Here is a 17,246-nt window from a genome sequence, read left to right as displayed (position 1 = left end):
TTATTCTTATGTGGATTAGGAGGAAAGGTCATGGGTTTATCAACCCATGGTTCTCTCTCTTTACCATGTTTTCTAGCAACCAAATCTCTTATCATAACGTTTATTTTTAGGAGGTGGGTTATCAAGATCAACAACAGGTTCAATTTCAACATCATTATCAGGTTCTTTATGATTGTTTGGTTGAGCATCTACATTCACATCATCATTTTCATTATCATTATCACTAGGTGGATTTTCATTACCAGATTGTGTCTCAGCTTCAGAAATAGAAACATCATTACTATCCTCAGAAGGTTTTTCTACCTCAGGTTCACTAGAAGTATGCAAAGTTCTATCATTTTTCTTTTTCTTTTTAGATGGACTAGGTGCATCTATATTAATTCTTTGAGAATCTTGTTCAATTCTTTTAGGGTGACCTTTAGGATAAAGTGGCTCCTGAGTCATTCTACACCCTCTAGTCATTACTCTAACAACATGATCATTTATATTATTATTCATGTCATTGAGAAAATAATTTTGAGATTTAGCAACTTGTTCTAACTAGGTTTAGACCATAGAAGCTTGTTTGCCTACACCTTTGACATCATTAGCAATTCTAAACATCAAGTCACTCAAGCGAGTAATCGTGTAGGCATTACGTTTCAATTGTTTCATAACATTCGCAGTTAAATAATCTTCCTTAATAATGTAGTTTTCAAATTCATACAAGCATTGACTAGTAGATTTATTATAAGAAATATCGCCTTCATCAAACCTTATGAGAGAATTTACCTCTACTGCCTGTGTCGGGGTGTCAAGTCCATGTATCTCTTCAATATGTGGTAAATTCTTAACATCTTCAGCTTTATTACATTTTTCTTTCATAGATTTCTTTGCCTCTTGCATATATTCAGGACTGAGGAATAGAATACCCCTCTTCTTTAGAGTGGGTTTAGGAGGTGATTCAGGAAGTGTCCAATCATTATGATTCTTCAATATATTATTCAATAGTCTCCAGCTTCTTCAATAGTTCATTCCCCGAAAGCAGAACCAGCACAACTACCTAGGTAGCACTACAAAAAATAAACTTTCGTGATGATACATGTTTGTCATAGTAGGTCATGTTTTCTGTCATGCATGTACATCCATAACGATTCTATGATAGAATCAAGATAGTCATACATGTGTTGTCATAGAAGTGTTCCATGACAATACCAAAATTATCATCACGAAAGTGTCCACTTCCTTGATGATAAATGGCGCGTCATGGAAGTGTTTTCATCAAGGGTAACTGACATGTGGCATCCACCGTAACACATCGTCGTTAAGCTATTGGGATCCGGTTCGGATCCGATAACCTGTTAACAACCCCGACCAATGGGGATTTTCCATGTGTAAAATTCTCATTCGCTGGAGGATCCACGTGTCGGCTTAGCGTTGGGATAGATGTCTTCCACTCATTGTATGGGAGGCTCCTATGATACGTTGGCACGTGGCAAGGCCCAACAGTGGCCCATTTAGGTGAAAGAGGCCGGCCCAGTCAAAATTAGCAGGCCGACCCATATAGGGCCTACTTGTGTCTGGTCCATTTAAGCCCATGGCCCATATGAGATGTACCAATTTGGCCCGTCAACGACCCGTTAACTATTTGACACCATTGCAGCCCATCGTCAGTTCGAGCCCGTTAACAACCCGCTATATATTTGGGCTCAATATCGGCCCCATGTGGTTTCGGCCTGTTAACAACCCATTCAAGGGATGGGCCAATTTTCAGGATGTACATCTTTCGGCCTTCTAGCGACCCATTTAAATGTTGGGTCAACACTACTGCAGGATGCTGCTAACACGACAATACGATCAGAGACCCTTTGATGAAACTGTGTGCGATGCATTAATCGCAAACGGTGATGTAAAATAACCATCAAAAAAGGTGCAAAATGTTTGTGATGGTGGAGCCATCAAACACGGTTCCGATTTTAGTTGCGTGTGCGATGCGGGGCATACGGTTCAGTTCAATGAACTGTTTGTGATGAGGAAGAAGAACAGAAATGAGTAGCCAGATGAAGGCGTATGTGATATAAGGCATAAAGTTCACTCGGATGAACTGTTTGTGATTAGGCAGAACATCATAAATAGGCAGCTAGATGAAGGTGTGTGTGCTATACGGCATATAGTTCACTCGGATGAACTGTTTGTGATTAGGAAACACAAAAGAAACGGTCAGCCATATCAAGATGTGTGCGATATACGGCATACGGTCCATTGCGATAAACTGTTTGTGTTGATGCAAGAGAACAGAAACGTTTCACATAAACAAGATGTGTGTAATACGCGACAAACATCCAATTACATAGGTGGCTAGTACACACATGACATTTCCACACACCAAAGTAAACTATTACATGCATAATTAACTAGGATAAGCGATCATTTGATCATCATCTACTTCTTGTGTTAGCTCGATGTTCCTTCTATGCTAAGTTTCCATTAATTGATGGTGTTTTATGAACACGCCACTGTTTCCCGCCATTTCCTCACATGTTTCCCGCCACCTAGCGATATTGCGCATAAACCTAGGCGGCACGCGTCGCACGGAGGCAACAAGCGCAGCCTGTAGCACATTCACTGTTTCCAAGCATGCCAACCCACCAAATCGCCGCCTCTGCCATCAACCTCGTTGATGAGGAAAACGAGAAGGCGCCACGACCCGTCGAGGCAGAGGCACTCCCTGGCAATGCAATGGACGACGCCATGATGTGTGTCATTGCCAGGGTTGAGCAGACCCTTAGCGCATGGTGCTTCAGCACCACCGATCAAGATAGGCATGTCAGCGCCGAGAGCCTGTAGCTTGCTGCACAACATGATCGATGGCGCGCCGCAGAGCAAGCTAGGCGTGTCCGCGCCGATAGGCTGCGGCTCGCCACACGGCGAGACCATTGGAGCACCGCAGAGTGAGAGGTGCGCGCGCTGCACAGCAAGAGTGGATCCATCGGTGCTTGCATGCTGTCGCAGGGCGTCGCAGCTAGGTACATGTCCCGTCAGTACCCCCATTCCTCGCCAGGAGTGGGCAGATGCCCTCTGCGCCGTACTTGCACCAGAGGTCAGCCGCACCATACTTGCACCGGACACCCGCCGCGCCGTTCGCATGGGTCGCGCCGTTCGCCTTGTCCACGACCCGCTAGATGCTAACGCGCTGGTCGGTAGGCTCGACCACCTCCCAGGTGTCCATCTAGGCGCAGTAGAGGAACATGGCCGTCGCATCCTCGAGCTGGTGATCTACGATGAAATAGCCAACTTGGAGCTCGAGATCGCGCACCAGATGTACCGTGAGCATGTCGACCGCTTGGACGAACGCCTGCACGAATTCAGCCAGAGCCAGGAGCTACCGTAGGCAAGGGCCGGTCATGGTCTCATGGACGCATTTTATTTTGTTTAGTCATTTCGATGTGGATCGCTATGTATTCAAATCAATCATAATATTGCTCTGTTTATTACTTTGTTTCAATGTGTGTATTCTATTTTCCGTTCTTATATGTTCTGTTTCAATGTGTGTATATACACTTTCCATTCTGTATATGTGAATGATAACAACAAGATACAAATTAGTATACAAGACAGATAGAAAATGGAATTCATAATATATATATTAATTGTTCACTAGTTCAACACAGAATATATATATATATATATAATATCATCACATATACGTGATGATACTTGACTACTAGGTACAATGCATAAAGTTGAAAACGAACAATACTAAAACTAATAAACCCTCCTGGGGGCAGTATTCTGGCAGCCCCTCGCCAGCAGCTCCCTGGTGCGCGGCGTCTTCCCAGCGCGGAGGCAGTACTCCGCCTCCTCCGCCTTGCAGCGCTTGACGATCTTGCCATTTCATTGGGCGCCCACCGAAGATCCTCGTCGGTGGCACGCTGGAGCTTATCGGCCCACGTCCACGCAGCGAGGAGATGCCTAGCGCCTTTGACCTTCCTCATGAAGTACACGTCTTCATACACCTCCTCCACACGACGACGCGCCCGCCCCCAAAGCTCCACCGCCTCCTTTTTCCAGGCGGCATCACGGGCTTCACAGGTCGCCTGGTACCTGGCTTCCTCCTCCGCCATCTCCTTCTTGAACGCCACTTGCCTGGCGTTCTCAGCCCGCGGCAGCGACTTCCACAGACAAGATTGTACCCCAAAACCAATCCAAAGTTGGGGGCTCTGGCACAACCTCGTCCAGCGGCGCGTAGGGGTCCTCCTCATCGCTGCTCTTCGACTGAGCGTCCTCGGGGGGCGGCGACTCCTCGTCAGCGCGTGGGCAAATCAGTGGTGCCATGGCAGATATTTGAGAGAGAGAGGGGGCGAGTGAGGGGAGGATGTAGATGAGAATGCAGGCAGGACGACGTGAGCAAGGAAGTATTTATTGGCGGCCGGAATCTAGATCGACGGGAATAGTACACACGCCGGTCGCCGGAATTTACGAGTACTGTAGTTTGAATTACACATGATTCCTATAGCAAAATCCGTCTGTGAACTTAATAGTTGATGGTTTCCAATACAGAATCGTGTCTGATTAATAACCCTGCCACTCACCTACCAAACCTCGAGGCGCGAAATAAAGTGCCAATCGTGTGGGGCGGTTGTCTTGCTAGATCTTTACATTTTCCTTTTTGAACACCAGATATTCACATCGTCTGATGATTTTTTAACTCACACACAAGTACACAAAAATATGATTTTTCAAACTGTTATGGTTAGCCGTTGCATGTAGATTTAGTTCAAATTTGAATTACGGTCATTAAATGGCTACGAAATCACTTAGATGTCTTTAAAAGGTCAAATGACCCCTGAAATTTTCCAAAATTTCACATGATAGTTGTATTAGTGCACGTTAAACGTAGAAAAAAATTTGAAGGCCGTAAGAGGAAGCTATCTCCCGTTCGTCATCAAACATGCATTGTTCCCTCTCGGAACCACGAGCCTTCTATTAAGTTGCTCCAGTTTGTGAGGGGCGTGTGTCCAAACTTTCGTCAAACATGCCAATTTTTTTACCACATCATCTTGGTGGCATTACATTACATCAAGCAAGGTTTCATATTTTTCTGATCATTTTTTAAAAATTTTGGAATTAAAATGCCATGGCACTCCATGCATGTGTCCAAGCCGTGAGACCAATATGTTCGAAAATTCCTTCTAATTTACCGAACATGGAATTAACTCGCAAACAAGTACACAAATATGATTTTTTTTTCAAACCATTATGGTTAGCTCTTGCATGTAGCTGCAGTTCAAATTTGAAATACAATCATTAAATGGCTAGAAAGTCACTTAAATGTCTTTAAAAGGTCAAATGACCCCTAGAATTTTCCTAATTTTTACGTGACAGTTGTATTAGTGCATGTTAAATGTTGAAAAAAATTGAAGGTCGTAAGAGGAAGCTATCTCCCGTTCATCATCAAACATGCATTATCCCTCTCGGAACCACGAGCCTTCTAGTGAGTTGCTCCTGTTTGTGAGGGGTGTGTGTCCACACTTTCGTCAAACAGGCCAAATGTTTTACCACATTATCTTGGTGGCATGACATTACATCAAGCAAGGTTTCATGTTTTTCTGATCATTTTTTAATTTTTTGGAATTAAAATGTCATGTCACTCCATGCATGTATCCATGGCGTGACACCAATATGTTTGAAAATTCCTTCTAATTTAGTGTACATGGAATTAACTCGCACACAAGTTCACAAATATGATTTTTCAAACTGTTATGGTTAGCCGTTGCATGTAGATGTAGTTCACATTTGAATTACGGTCATTAAATGGCTAGAAAATCACTTGAATGTCTTTAAAAGGTCAAATGGCCCCTAGAATTTTCCAAATTTTCACATGACAGTTGTATTAGTGCACGTTAAACATAGAAAAAAATTGAAGGTCGTAAGAGGAAGCTATTTCCCATTCGTCATCAAACATGCATTGTTCCCTCTCAGAACCACGAGCCTTCAAGTGAGTTGCTCCGGTTTGTGGGGGGTGTTTGTCCAAACTTTCGTCAAACATGCCATTTTTTTTACCACATCATCTTGGTGGCATGACATTACATCAAGCAAGTTTCATGTTTTTCTGATCATTTTTTAATTTTTTTGGAATTAAAATTCCATGGCACTCCATGCATGTGTCCATGCCATGAGACCAATATGTTTGAAAATTCTTTCTAATTTACTAAACATGGAATTAACTCGCACACAAGTACACAAATAGGATTTTTCAAACCGTTATGGTCAGCTGTTGCATGTAGCTGTACTTCAAATTTGAATTATGGTCATTAAATTGCTAGAAAATCACTTAAATGTCTTTAAAAGGTCAAATGACCCCTAGAATTTTCCTAATTTTCACATGATAATTGTATTAGTGCCCATTAAATATAGAAAAAAATTGAAGGCCATAAGAAGAAGCTATCTCCCATTCGTCATTAAACATGCATTGTTCCCTCTCGAAACCACGAGCCTTCTAGTGAGTTGCTCCGGTATGTGAGGGGTGTGTGTCCAAACTTTCGTCAAACAGGCCAATTTTTTTACCACATCATCTTGGTGGCATGTCAGTACATCAAGCAAGGTTTCATGTTTTCTGATCATTTTTAAAAAAATTGGAATTAAAATGCCATGGCACTCCATGCATGTCACTAGTAGGCGTCGGTGCTATACACACGGTTTTTAATCCCTTTCCGCGACGGCATTTGGAACCATCGCCAAGTGAGTGTGGGCGATAGGGGGTCCTTCCCACACGGCCTAGAAACCGTCGGGGATAGGCCCTCCTGGCACACAGGCTGGGGCAAAATGAGCTCGTGTGCGACCGGGTGAGGCATCGAAACCCAATTGTTTCTGTTCATATGTACATCCCATTAGGTGAATCCCAGAAAAACATTTTCGTTCATATGTATATCACACACAGTCAATCCAAGGAATACGTTTCCGTTCTTATGTACATCCCACATAGTCAATCCAGGGAAAACGTTTTCGTTCGTATGTACATCCCACACAGTCAATCCAGGGAAAACGTTCCCGTTCGTATGTACATCCCACACAGTCATTCCAGGGAAAACGTTTCCGTTCGTATGTACATCCCACACATGTTTATGTATAGACTCGTGTGTGATAGGTGTAACTATCACACACGCTCTGCCTTGGTTAACCGTTTGCTTTTATCAACTACATCACACACTATTTGATAAAGAAAACTGTGTGGCATTGGGCTATCCATCACAAGCGCTTTTACTGCTAGAACTGTTTGCAAAGTTCCATGACACATTTAGCTGGTTTATTAGTTTACAATTAATAATTCCAGTATTGCGCAAATTCACCTTTCATAACAAACAACTATTTGCCAATTTCATATGAGGCACATAAATATATTTTAACATCACAGTACGATAGCTACTTGAAAACAACACAGTAAGGCATATAGCTAGTTCAACTTCATAAGAACAATATTAGAACAATGTATTCATTTCCCTCATCGAGATCATGCAGACTCGTCTTATCCACCTCTGCTTTCAGTTCTGTAAGAACCTGTTTTGCACTGGCCAACTGGGAAAGTGCCTCCTCCTTCGCCAACACCATCTTAGCAAAGTCTAATTTAAAAAATATGAGGTCATTCTCCACCTTCCTCTTTTTATCCCGCATCTTCAAATATTCTTCAGCGTTGACAACACTTTCTCTAAGCCTACCTCTGTTCTCTTCCTCATACATGCTCCAGAGCTTTGCTAGGCACATCTTCAAAGACTGTGGCCACTCTTGATCAACCCACTCCAAGTAAGAACACTTTCGTTCATCCTATAATATTTAAAACTAGATCAGTAACAATTGTAGGGGAAACGGGTTTATAACAACATAGAAAATCACCAATACTTATTTTGAAAAACTGAAGAAACAGGTTAATTATGACATATCTTCTCAAAAAGATCAATGTGCAAATAAATTAATTGCTACTGAGACAACAACCAAATTCTGAAACATTAGAAGCTATAATTAACTACAACAACGCTACAAGTTCTTACTCATGTACCATAAATAACAAATTGAACATTTTATGAAGAAGGTAAATATAACTGCAACAGCATAGCGACAGTGTTTGGATGACAGCAAATTGATACTAACAGGTGTGTACATGCACAAATTTTAATAACATAGAACCAATAGCACTAAGGCCGTCCAATATGTATGCCAAAACCGGTGTAAAGACAACTATTGGTACATCTCGCACTGGTGCCCTGCACTGGCGAGCCGACGCAGCGGAAAAAAATCAGGGACCTAGACTCCGGAGCACCTAGTTGCTCTGATGCCTAGTTCCTTCGTGCCATAAAGATTTAGTATTTTACTTCTTGGCTGCTCGGATGTGTGGACCAAAGTTGGCTTCACAAACTACTGAAGCGGTGACAAATAATTGTTTAATGGCACCGCTGATGAGATGGCAACATTTTTAGATACTAGGTACAAACTGTGACACTGTCTTAGGATGTGTTTGGTTGAAGGTGTGGTATGAATGGTTTTGGACAGTGACAGTGTCTGAATTACATCTAGCAACTGATTTGTAACAACGAAATAGGGTCTAACCTTCTCTGCACATGCCAGAAACTTCCTCCCACTGTACATAGATTCAAACGCAACTAGCTTCACGCATGGAGATTGATGGTGACAACGAGCAGACAGATCTTCAGCCACCCCGCTCCATTCGTTGCAACTGATGATCCTAGGGAGCTACAAGAGGAAGAAATGACTGAAATCGACCGCTAGGTTAAAATTCTTCATTCCAAGTCATAGCCCAAGATAGAGAAGAGAGGCATACCCGGGTGGCGAAGGAGTTGTCGGAGGAGGAGGAACCGCTGGAGAGGTCATTGAAGAAGACCATGGCGACCCTGGCGGTAGGATACGAGACGACGAGAGTGAGGAAGCAAGCGTGGAAGCGGCTATAGCTTAGGAAGGAAGGAAGGAGGAAATAGGGGAAATGTGACGTGTGGTCTGGGAGAAAGGGGGTGGGGAAGGGGGCGGGGGTAGATATTTCAGGGGTAGGCCAAAAATTTCAAAATGTGAAGGGAAACATTGCGCGCGGTGCCGCCGGACACCATTCACTTTGAACAATTGTGTGCATCGCAAACGATTCTTCTGCTTTATGTGCATGGGATGAGTTTGATAATTCAAATTTTTGTGGAAATTTACTTGGGTATGTCATTGCATAATTTAACATCGCTAGCTAATTTGGGCACACAAAAGAGCGTACAGCACACAGACCACACTTACTGAATCGAGCAATTTTAGTAATTAGACAGAGCCAGTTGACCTAGAATTGCTCTAACAAAAGACTAGCATTAAAAACAAAGCCTAAGTATGCATAATTTTAACAAATCCGCCGCTGCGTCGGCCTATGCATCGCCGGTGTGAGATGAGACATCGATGACTTGTTCTGGCGAAATGCCACCGTTGGTGGACTCCGCGTCCCCCTGCTGAAGTCGACTGTGTCCTCGTCCTCGTCCTCAGCGCCGTCCTCAAGGCTGTACTACTCGTAGTAGTGGTTGCGCCAGAGCTCATAATGGTACTCCACCGCCGATTCCTCGACGGACAGACTCTTCTCTACCTCGACCTCGGCCACGCGCAACTCCTCCTCCCACTGCTCCTCGATCTGCACTGCCTCCTGCATCTCCAGCTCCCGCTCGGTGATCTCATGAGGAAGCAGGTGCTCCATGGCCACCGCCACCATTTCGCACATGGGTTGCATGCTGGATTCCAAGGTGGCCTAGAATATCTTGGCGTCTGTGTCCTCGATCTTGGCGTGGATGGCCACGACCCGGGCCAGGGCGACATCGGCGGCACGGACGGCAGCTCAAGCGCTCTCGGCGTTTGTAATCATCATCGCAGCAGTAGCTGCAGCCGTCTCGGCCGATGCAGCTGCCCTGTTGGCTGCTGCATACGCCCTCTCGGCGGATGCGGCCGCGCTCAATGTGGATGCGACGGCACTCTCGGCGCAGGCGACGGCACTCGGCGAGGACGCGGCCATCGTACGGGCTTCACGAAGCGTTTCCACGGTGTCATCTTTGCAAGAAGAGGGTGCGGGAATGGGGATCGGGATTCGGGGGTTGCCGGCATTGGAGCAGACGAGCCGGCGAAGCTTAAGGAGGAAGACTTAAATAAACCCAAAAATTTTCATCGCAAACAGTTCCTTCAAAAAAATTATGTGTGATGTTGTGGATATTTTTTATTAGCTATGAAAGATGGATTTGGAGTACAGTGGCGACGGATGGTGTTTTAAATGTACGAGAAAATTTGTAGTACTAATACAACTGTCATGTCAAATTTTGGAAAATTTCAGGGGTCATTTGACCTTTTGAGACATTTAAGTGATTTTCTAGCCATTTAATGACCGTAATTCAAATTTGAACTACATGTACATGCAACAGCTAACCATAAAGGTTTGAAAAGTCATATTTTGTGTACTTGTGTGCGATCTAATTCCATGTGCAATAAATTGGAAGGAATTTTCAGACATATTGGTCTAACGGCTATGACACAATTAAGCATGGAGTGCCATGGCATTCAAATTCCAAAAAAATAAAAAAGATCAGAAACACATGAAACCTTCCTTGATGTAATGTCATGCCACCAAGATGATGTGGTAAAAAATTGGCATGTTTGACAAAAGTTTGGACACACACCCCTCACAAACCAAAGCAACTCACTAGAAGGCTCGTGGTTCCGAGAGGGAGCAATGCATGTTTGATGACGAACGGGAGATAGCTTCCCCTTCGTCCTTCAATTTTTTTACATTTAACATGCACTAATACATCTGTCATGTGAAAATTTGGAAAATTTCAGGGGTCATTGACCTTTTAAAGACATTTAAGTGATTTTCTAGCCACTTAATGACCGTAATTCAAATTTGAACTACATGTACATGCAACAGCTAACCATAACGGTTTGAAAAATCATATTTGTGTACTTGTGTGCGAGTTTATTCCATGTGTAGTAAATTAGAAGGATTTTTCAAACATATTGGTCTCACGGCATGGACACATGAATGGAGTGCCATGGAATTTTAATTCCAAAAAATTAAAAAATGATCAGAAAAACATGAAACTTGCTTGATGTAATGTCATGCCACCAAGATGATGTGGTAAAAAAATGGCATGTTTGACGAAAGTTTGGACAAACACCCCCCACAAACCGGAGCAACTCACTAGAAGGCTCATGGTTCCGAGATAGCTTCCTCTTACGGCCTTCAAATATTTTCTACGTTTAACATGCACTAATACAACTGTCATGTGAAAATTTGGAAAATTTCAGGGGTCATTTGACCTTTTAAAGACATCTAAGTGATTTTATAGCCATTTAATGATCGTAATTCAAATTTGAACTACATGTACATGCAATGGCTAACCATAACGGTTTGAAAAATCATATTTGTGTACTTGTGTGTGAGTTAATTCCATGTGTGCAGTAAATTAGAAGGAATTTTCAAACATATTGGTCTCACGGCATGGACACATACATGGAGTGCCATGGCATTTTAATTCCAAAAAATTAAAAATTGATCAGAAAAATATGAAACCTTGCTTGATGTAATGTCATGCCCGCAAGATGATGTGGTAAAAAAATTGGCATGTTTGACGAAAGCTTGGACACACACCCCTCACAAATCGGAGCAACTCACTAGAAGGCTTATGGTTCCGAGAGGGAACAATGCATGTTTGATGACAAACGGGAGATAGCTTCCTCTTACAGCCTTCAAATTTTTTTCTACGTTTAACATGCACTTATACAACTGTCATGTGAAAATTTGGAAAATTTCAGGGGTCATTTGACCTTTTAAAGACATTTAAGTGATTTCCTGCCATTTAATGACTGTAATTCATATTTGAACTACATGTACATCCAACGGCTAACCATAACGGTTTGAAAAATCATATTTGTGTACTTGTGTGCGAGTTAATTCCATGTGCAGTAACTTAGAAGGAATTTTTAAACATATTGGTCTCACGACATGGACACATGCATAAAGTGACATGGCATTTTAATTCCAAAAAATTAAAAAATGATCAGAAAAGCACGAAACTTTGCTTGATGTAATGTCATGTCACCAAGATGATGTGCTAAAAAATTGGCATGTTTGACGAAAATTTGGACACACACCCCTCATAAACTGGACCAACTCACTAGAAGGCTCGTGGTTCCGAGAGGGAACAGTGCATGTGTGATAACGAAAGGGAGATAGCTTCCTATTATGGCCTTCAATTTTTTTCTACGTTTAACGTGCACTAATCCAACTGTCATGTGAAAAATTAGAAAATTTCAGGGGCCATTTGACCTTTTAAAGACATTTAAGTGATTTTGTAGCCATTTAATGACCGTAATTCAAATTTGAACTACAAGTACATGCAACGACTAACCATAACGGTTTGAAAAATCATATTTGTGTACTTGTGTGTGAGTTAATTCCATGTGCAGTAAATTCGAAGGAATTTTCAAACATATTGGTCTCACAGCATGGACACATGCATGGAGTGCCATGGCATTTTAATTCCAAAAAATTAAAAAATGATCAAAAAAACATGAAACCTTGCTTGATGTAATGTCATGCCACCAAGATGATGTGGTCAAAAATTGGCCTGTTTGACGAAAGTTTGGACACACACCCCTCACAAACCGGAGCAACTCACTAGAAGGCCCGTGGTTCTGAGAGGGAACAATGCATGCACTACAAAACCCGGTATCATCATAGATGTGGTGGGATCCTACTTCTATGACAAAAAACCATGACAGATAATGGGTTTTTCATCCTGGGCGGGCCAGAGACGCAGCTGCATGACATTCTTTGGGTCATCCATGATGGAAAAAACTGTGGTTGAAGCGAGGGCGAGGAAAATATCGGGGAGTTCCCGGTTATGGTGGGTTGTCGGGGCTGAGCGATGCGTGTTTCTCTCATACACGTATGTGCGTGGGTGTGAGGCGTTGGGCTCTAACTGAACCTGAGCGAGGCGTTTTCCTACTGAACCAGAGTGATTGCACTGCAGGCTACGTGTTACTGAACCCGAGCAATCGATTGATCCCTGGCTGTTAACTGAACCCGATCGAGTGATTCCTTCGCTACTGATGCTAACTGAAGCCAATCGAACCTGCTGCCTCTTGATGAACAGTGAGCGTTGATGGGGGGGTTGGATGAACAGTTCTCGGTGGGGGTTGGATGAACAGGACCCTGTGGTTGTAGAGACTGTTGCCACTGGATGAATAGGACCCCGATCGAGCCAGTTGGGGGTGGATGAGCAGGACCCCATGGAAGGATGGATGAACAGCAGCCGACGAGGGCTGGATGAACAGCAGCCGGCGGAGGGCTGGTTGAACAGTAGCCGGTGGACGGCTGGATGAACAGTAGCCCGTGGAGGAGTGGTTGAATAGGACCCCGTTGAGAGGGTTGGTTGAACAGTAGCCGGTGGAGGAGCGGTGGAGGCTGGATGAACAGGAGCTCGTGGATGAATAGTACCTGATGGAGGCAGGAGGGAGACGTCATGGATGAACAGTCGCAGGTGGAGGCTGGAGGAGGTCAACGGTGGATGAACAGTAGCTCGTGGAGGCAGTAGACGATGGATGAACAGTAGCCCATGGAGTCCCGTTTTGCGGTACGCCACACCCCTCCCAATGAACAGGACCCCCGTTTCGACCGTAGGAGGTCGAAGAGAAGTCCGTTTCCTCCGTTTTGCGGTACGCCACACCCCTCCTTATCAATAGGACCCCATTTCGGCTGTAGGACGTCCAAGAGAAGTCCGTTTCCTCCGTTTTGCGGTACGCCACACCCCTCCCGATGAACAGGACCCCGTTTCGACCGTAGGCGGTCGAACACAAGGCTGTTACCTCCGTTCTACTGTACGCCAGGACTCGTTTCGGCTGTTCCGTCCAAGCCGGTTGGCTCCCGATGAACACGACGCATTCTGCTGCCTCCCGATGAACACAAGACGACGCAGTCTCTCCGTTTTGACCCAGCCGGTTGGCTGCCAATGAACAGGACAACGTCGCTGCCTCTCCATGTACATGAGCCCTGGCCGTATGTATGCATGAGTAGGCATTCGAGACCCCGCCCGTATGTACGTACGTGGCCATATTTAATTTCTTGCACCCTAGCTGTACATATTGTACATGCTACATCCGCGTCTCTACTATGACACATGCCCTTCCTTACTCGGCCATGGTTCATCGCTGCAGCCAGCAGATAGACCGATCATATGTACGTACACGTTCGCGAACAGAATGAGAAAGCTACGTACGCTTCGACCAGGTGGGTCCCGACTGTCAGGAAGGATAAGGAGGCACTTCCTTGCGTGCGAAGATGTAGCTGGTGAGTCCCAGCAGTCAGGGGGGAAATGTTTTTTAGCAACATACGGTGGTTGTCCGTTGGGTCCCTGCTGTCAGGTGGAGGAATCATTATTTTGCACGTAATAAGGTTGCACTTCCTTGTTGCAGCCGTGGACCCAGCTATCAGCCTCTTCACATACAGTACTCTTCCGATGGAAGTTGTTCCCTGACCACATTGACCACGCCGCACCGAGAGCACCAAGGTGGTGGACGACGGCGAGGCCTAGGAAGGGGATGACGCGGAGCCGGGAAGACGTGTTAGTGGATGCCCACGCGGAGAGGAGTATGAGGGTTCACTGGTTCGGCTGCGGTGTGAGGCTGCCGTCGCCACAGAATAATAGGGGGTATGGGTGAGTAGAGGGATGACCTGGCCAGCGATGGGAGTAGTAGGGGCGGTGAGGCCTCCGCGGCAGCACAGCCGGCCACGGGAGGCAGGAGCAGGCTGTAACGCCCTCGATGCGGCTATAGCTCCCACGTGTCGAGGCACGACTTAGAGACATAACCGCATTGAAAGCAATGTTGCAAGTTAGGCAATCATCACAACATCCCATGTAAGATAAATAATAAAGGGGAGATACATAGTTGGCTTACACTCGCCACGTCAATCAAGTACATAAATAGCATTACAACATCCAAACACTCATGGCCCGACTACGGCGCCAAAATAAAAGATAACCCAACATGCGACACGGTCCCGATCACCCCCAACTGGGCACCACTACTGATCATCAGGGAAAGACAGGTAGTATCGTTGAGAGTCCTCGTCGAACTCCCACTTGAGCTCGAGCGCGTCACCTGGAGCGGAATCATCAAGCCCTGCATCTGGTTTGGAAGTAATCTGTGAGCCATAGGGACTCAGCAATCTCGCACCCTCGCGATCAAGACTATTTAAGCTTATAGGTAAGGTAAGGAAAGAAATATGTGGAGCTGCAGCAAGCGACTAGCATATATGGTGGCTATCCTGTTCGCAAAAGAGAGCGAGAAGAGGAGGCAAAGAGCGAACGAGTAACTAGAGGACAACATGCGCAAGCATTACTCCAACACCGTGTTCACTTCCCGGACTCCGCCGAGAAGAGACCATCACGGTAACTCACACTGTTGATTCATTTTAATTAAGTTAAGGTTCAAGTTATCTACAATCGGACATTAACAAATTCCCATCTGCCCACAACCGCGGGCACGGCTTTCAAAAGTTCAAATCCCTGCAGGGGAGTCCCAACTTAGCCCATGACAAGCTCTCACGGTCAATGAAGGAATAGACCTCCTCCCGAGACGTTCCGATCAGACTCGGTATCTCGGTTCTACAAGACACTTCGACAGGTTAAAACAAATCCAGCAACACCGCCCGAATGTGCCGACAAATCCCGATAGGAGCTGCACATATCTCGTTCTCAGGGCACACTCAGATAGGTCAAGCTATGAGTAAAACCAACCCTCGAGTTTCCCCAAGGTGGCCTGCAGGCTGCCTAGTTCGGACCAACACTCAGAGGAGCACTGGCCCGGGGGGGTTTAAATAAGATGACCCTCGGGCTCCGGAAACCCAAGGAAAAAGAGGCTAGGTGGCAAATGGTAAAACCAAGGTTGGGCATTGCTGGAAAAGCTTTAATCAAGGCAAACTATCAAGGGGTTCCCATTATCACCCAACCGCGTAAGGAATGCAAAATCCGGGAACATAACACTGATATGACGGAAATTAGGGTGGCAAGAGTGGAACAAAACACTAGGAGAGAGGCCGAGCCTTCCACCCTTTACCAAGTATATAGATGCATCAAGATAACAAGATAATATAATGATATCCCAACAAGTAAAAAATAATGTTCCAACAAGGAACGGCCTCCAAACTTCACCTGCAACTAGCAACGCTATAAGAGGGGCTGAGCAAAGCGGTAACATAGCCAATCAACGATTTGCTAGGACATGGTGGGTTATAGGTTTGACATGGCAATTTGGGAGTCTTGAAAGCAAGTGGTAGGCATCGTAGCATAGGCATAGCAAAAGAGCGAGCATCTAGCAAAGCAAAGATAGTAGTGATTTCGAGGGTATGATCATCTTGCCTGCAAAGTTGTCAGAGTTGACTGGATCCTCGAAAGCAAACTCAACGGGCTCCTCATTAGCAAACTCGTCTCCCGGCTCTACCCAAACAAGACAAACAAGCAAACGGAACACAATCAACCACGTGCAAAGCTCGAACAAAATGATGCAAGGATGATATGCTATGCGGGATGCAATATGTGATGCATATGCAAGATTTGACAAGGGATGCATGAACCTGGCCTCAACTTGGAAATCCAAGTGTGCCACTGGAAATATAAGATGAAATCGCTTGAAAATGATATAAAGAGAGCCAGAATCGGAGTTACGGTTTGGAAATGGCAAGCAATTCAAATATGACCACGTTCTGCGATTTACAGCATGTAGCCATCTAAATGCAACAAGATGAACATGCTACAGCACCCAAACATGGCATCAAAATACATGGCAGGAATCCATTAATGATGCTTAACAAAAGTCTAGCACTGAGCTATGGCCAATTCATCCATTAACAGGTTCAAACAAGCATGGCAAAAATGCATTTGACAAACAGATTTCAGACTTAGTGAAATTAACACTTGTCTGGAATTTCAGATCAGATAGCACTCTTCGAAGCATGAAAACTATATGCTACAGGACCTGAACATGGCAAAGTAAAGCATGGCATGGAGCTACTCAAAGAGCTTAACAAAAGTCCCTTAGTGACCTCGAGCCAAAAGGGATCAGAAAATACATTTGCAAGCATGTGAACATGGCAAAAACATAATCAGTTCTCAGACTTAGTGAAAACTGGAGCATGCTGAAACAGATATCAAGTAGGCATGTTTACGAGCTCGATGCACTCACTACAGAGC

The sequence above is a fragment of the Triticum urartu genome, chromosome 7A, assembly GCF_056163025.1.
Source record: "Triticum urartu cultivar PI428250 chromosome 7A, HENAU_Tu73, whole genome shotgun sequence".
Lineage (NCBI taxonomy): Eukaryota > Viridiplantae > Streptophyta > Magnoliopsida > Poales > Poaceae > Triticum > Triticum urartu.
This window is presented reverse-complemented; position numbering follows the sequence as displayed.